Source organism: Stegostoma tigrinum, chromosome 28 (genome assembly GCF_030684315.1).
Source record: "Stegostoma tigrinum isolate sSteTig4 chromosome 28, sSteTig4.hap1, whole genome shotgun sequence".
Lineage (NCBI taxonomy): Eukaryota > Metazoa > Chordata > Chondrichthyes > Orectolobiformes > Stegostomatidae > Stegostoma > Stegostoma tigrinum.
The window spans coordinates 32845339-32850454 of NC_081381.1; the positions used below are offsets into that span (position 1 = coordinate 32845339).

The 5116-nt window shown below is 38.1% G+C and overlaps 1 long non-coding RNA gene across 1 annotated transcript; it reads right to left on the reverse strand.

Moving 5' to 3' along the window:
* Positions 1 to 1395: 1395 nt before the first annotated feature.
* Positions 1396 to 4847, reverse strand: LOC132206035 (uncharacterized). The gene is made up of 3 exons (XR_009442758.1): positions 4796 to 4847; positions 3139 to 3189; positions 1396 to 2230 (listed from the first exon to the last, which is right to left on the reverse strand). It is a non-coding gene; the product is annotated as an uncharacterized LOC132206035 (long non-coding RNA).
* Positions 4848 to 5116: the final 269 nt, after the last annotated feature.

The window sequence follows — 5116 nt, forward strand, 5'->3', positions numbered from 1 at the left end:
TTCACTTTTTAAAAAATAGAGTCATAGAGATATACAACGTGGAAAAAACCATTTGTCCAACTCATCCATGCCAACTAGATATCCTAAATTAATCTAGTCCCATATTACCAGCATTTGGCCCATGTCCCTCTAAACACTGCCTATTCGTACAGCCACTCAGATGCCTTGCAAATGTTACAATTGTACCAGCTTCCACCACCTCCTTTGGCAACATATTCCATTAACACACAACTCTCTGCATGAAAAGGTTGCTGCTTAGGTCCCTTTTAAATCTTTTCCCTCTCACCTTAAACCTATACCCTCTAAATTTGACTCCCGTATCTTTGGCCATTCAACCTATTTATGCCCCTAATGATTTTATAAGGTCACACCTCGGCCTCCGATGCTCCAGCCTATTCAGCCTCTTTCTGTAGCTCAAATCCTGCAAACCTGGCAACATCCTTATCTTTTCTGAATTTTTTAAAGTTTCACAACATCTTTCTGTACCGGGAAACAAGAATTGAACGCAGTACTCCAAAAGCGGCTTAAACAATGTCCTGCAAAGACGTAACACATCCTCCCAACTCTAATACTCAATGCACTGACCAATAAAGACAAGCATACCAAATGCCTTCTTCACTACCCTGTCTCCCTGCATCTCCATTTTCAAGGAACTATGAATCTGCACCCCAAGGTCTCTTTCTTCGGAAACACCCCAGGACCTTACTATTAAGTGTATAATTCCTGCCCTGATTTGCCTCCCCAAAATGCAGCACCTTATATTTATCTACATTAAACTCCATCTGCCACTCCTCAGCCCATTTGCCCTTGTGATCAAGGTTCCATTGTTCCCTGAGATAACCTTCTCTGCTGTCCACCACACCGCCAATTTTGGTGTCATCTGCAAATTTACCAACCTATATTCACATACAATTCATTTAGATAAGTGACAAAAAGCAGTGGACCTAGCACCGATCCTTGCTGCACACAACTGATAACAGGCCTCCAGTCCAAAAAGGAACCCTCCACCGCCACAATATCTCCCACCTTTGAGCTAATTTTGTATCCAAATGGCTACCTCTCCCTGTATTGCGTGTGATCTAACCTTGCTAGCCAGTATACCATTCAGAATCTTCTCTAAAGTCTTGTTAAAATCCATATAGACAATGGTTGCCACTCTGCCTTCATCAATCTTCTTTGTCACTTCTTCAAAAAACAAAATTAGCTTTACAGTATTTAATAAAATAAACAAGCAAGCAATTTTGATTTATACATTATGCACAGCAGTTTACTTTCTATTTTATACTGAAGAAATATCTATGTGACTTATCAATCTTAAAGTTATTCACTTTTGTAGGAAACACCCATACATCTGCCACAGTCATCAGGAGAATTCTCCTCACCTTCAGTGATTCCCAGAGGTAAAACTTTAATTAGTTGCTCTTGGAATTAGATGACTAATTTCCTTGTTCTGGTTACTTTTTCAGTAATTCCAAGCTACTCTGCTAGTTACTTCCTTTTTTAGTAAGACACTGTGAGGCCAATCTACTAACTTTTGCTCTTCACACAATGCAAATGGAGAACATGTCTCAGTGCCTTTTGCACAGTTTATGATGAAGTTAGTGTTTTACTGTACTTTGCTTACAGATGCATGCCTATCTGACTCTCATTTCTTTTGACTAACCTCTCTAGCAAGCTGCAAACCACATGAGGCTAAATTACAACTAAAAAGCTATCTGAACAAAGATCTGATAAATTAAAACACGACAGTTTTCCTAAGCTCCATTCATCTCCATGATAACACAGTCTGTTGTGGACCACTCTCAAACTGTTCTTTGAGCTAATTAGCCGACAGTTACAATTTCTCCAGTTAAGTAAGCTTGCCTATCATTTTATAACTCTTTCTGTTCTGTTCTCACTTTATTAAACAAACATGAGTAAACATCTGATTTATTTTGGATGTTCTGGAAAACACTAATCCCGGCATTTTCATTACCTTACATTTACAATAATAATAACAGGGCACAATTAGGGGAATATACAATAAACAATCTACAAAACGGAAAATAAAGAGTAGCGTTAAGCGTAAACACTCAGACTAGCAGACTAGTGACGTGATACTACACGAGGATTGTTGCTGGAACTATTTTTTCACTGTTAACATAAATGATTTGAACTCCAGAATCAAAAGTGCGATGTTTAAATTTGCAGATGAAGTTCAATTGCAGGGTACAGTTAACCCAATGGAAGGCTGCAACGAAAACGGAAGAGATTAATAAACTTTCAGCATGAGTGTTTAATTGACAGGTAATTTTGATGCAGTTAATAGTGCAGCAATGTGTTTGCAATGAATGGTAATGAAGCAACATGTTTTTGGTTGTTGAGAAACTAAATGAGATGGAGACATGAAGGAGATATAGGTACAAAAATCACTAAAAACTGTGGTGCTAGTTAATATGGCCATTTCAAAATCAAACCAAGCGCTGGGACTTATTTCTAGGTTCTAGAATTGAAAGCCAAGAATATAATGTTAAAGTTGAATCATATCTTTGTTAGATGCACTTGGAGAACAATGCCTCTTTGTTTTGGCCTCTATATAATAAAAAAACACACAAATAGAAGCGTTGATGAAGATGCAAACAAAGATTCACAGGACAATACCAGTTCACAGAAGTTTTAAATATTTGGGAAAGTTGAAAAGATTAGAACTCTTTTCTTTCTAAACTAAGGGAAACTGTGGATCCTCATAGAGGCATTAAAAATTATAAAAAGAGTTTGATAGTGTAGACATGGAGAAAGTCTGGACTAGACCAAAACTAGAGGCCACAACTATAAGATAGCCATTAATAAATCCAACAGGGAATTCAGCAAAGCATTCTTTGGTTAAAGAAATTTAAGTATGTGGCATCTGTTATGGCAAAACGGAGCTAGGCAAACAGCTAACACAAGAGAAAGGTATAGAAGGATATACTGATGATTTTAGGTAAAGAAAGCTGGCAGTTGTCAATGATTAAATCAGATTCCTTAACCTCGCCTTCAAGTTTAGTCTGCAATCTGTTGCGATCTCAGCCGGTGGTAAGACTGGACATGTTGAATCCCAGAGGGAAATCTGGTTTGATCAACCAGAAATCTTATTTATCATGGTGGTCCTTTTCTTACCTTACTCTTTTCTTTTACAACGGTGGTCCATCACAGGAAATTGCCAATGTTCTTTGAAGAGATGAACGTAAAAGTTAAATATACAGAAAGGGAGAAAAAAAACTGTCTTACACTATTCAAGAAGGATTAGTTTTTTTGCCCCATGTGTTGGGAAGAAATTAGAGCTTCTAACAACACTGTCCATAGCTGCAAGCTATAAACTGCATGTAAAAATATTGTTCCCACATTTGGAAATTCAGATTCCTTTTGGAATCCTTTTGAGCCAATTGTCTGGGTGGTCAGTGTGGGTCACCCTGATGCCAATAGCATGGGATGGGATCCTCCTTCCAGCTGGGAGCAGTTTGCAACATGTCCCTTTGCCCTATCGACAACAGAGTTCATGCCAGTATGGGTCAGACTTGCCTTCAGTCAGAGAATTCAACCAGAAGAAAATGACTCCACCAATTGGGAAATATAATGTCTGTGATTTGGAATCAATACTAACTTAATATCAACAAAACTTGTGCAAAAGCCAACTCAAGATCTACATTTCTGTAATATTCTACTTGATCTAACTGTAAATGCCATATACCTGAAGAAATGTAACAACTCAATCTTCTGAACACAATTTTTTTCTACAATTTCAACTAAATAAGCAAATTTGTTTGGCCAGAAACTAGTTAAACGAACGAAACTGAATATGAGCTGAACGTTCCAAAAAATTCAAACCAGATTTTTGGTTCTGACTAAATCTGTTTGTTGCGGGGGGGCGGGGGAACGTCTCCCAGTAGAAATCAGTGCTGTTGCGATGTATGCCAGTTACTGACCTAACAAATGCAATTTTAGTGAATACAGTGTTTGATGGAGAGGATCTATATTTCAAGAACAAAATAAAAGTTCAGAATCAAGAAATAATAAACTAAATATCAGATGGCAATGATTCGAGGAAAACAAGTTTACATACTCCGGCCCTGCACAATTCATTGTCTGGAAGCTGTTATCAGTTAGCTTTGTATGTGTTAATTAGCTTTAGTAGGGGCTGTACTGACCAATAGGACTTACAACACAAACCGAGTTATAAATTGCTCAACTGTGAGATAAACCGGTTCTATCCACGACAGGACGCATGTCTGTCTAATTTGGAATGTAGACATTGTTAATTAATAAACTAAGTCAAATATTCTGGTAGACCATGTGACTTCAGTCGGCGATGATTCAGCTTGCGCATGTGTACTTTAATTTTTTGTGCTTCGGTAAAATGGTTTAACTGAAAACCCAAGTGTTTTCGATCGTTGAGAATACTTCCGTGGTTATCGAATAGCGTCATTATGTTCGTTATATAAATATAGATGTGACATGCACGTAACTGGGAACAGTCAAGTCTGACACTCCGGACACCCATGAGTCTACTATGGAGCCAAAGATTACAGGAAGAATAATTAAACAATGATAATTGTCAGAAGAGTTATAGTTAAGAAGTAATTTCAAACAAACACTGGAGCGAATACTCGAGTAATACCAAACATCAAACAGCAGTGTGTTATGAGTCAGAAAAAAAGCCTCAACAAGATGCTTTTCCTACATCTCCAAAAGAATCCAATGGAAAGGAGGTGACTCTGCTTTCAAAGAGTCGAATGTCTTCCCCCTTTTCAATCCAGTAAATGCTTATGATACCTACTTTCAGTCATCGACCCCGGTGTTGCACGTTCTATCTGTTCCTTTCCTCGTCCTGTGCAAAAGGTGGTTGCTGGCTTTATGCTGCCCTCCAGTGGGAAGGAAAAATAATTTATCAAAATTAAAACACTACACCTCGGAAATTTTGAACCTACATTCCTGAGACATAAGAAAGATGAAAAGCACATGCCATCTCGGACATCCTCATAGACCCCTCGTTACGACAACCAGCTATTTAAGGTGCAAACCTCGATTTAGTGATAGCGTCACGTCTTAAAGGTTCTGTATTCTGATGTTGTTTCAAAAACCTGGCCACATAAATTTG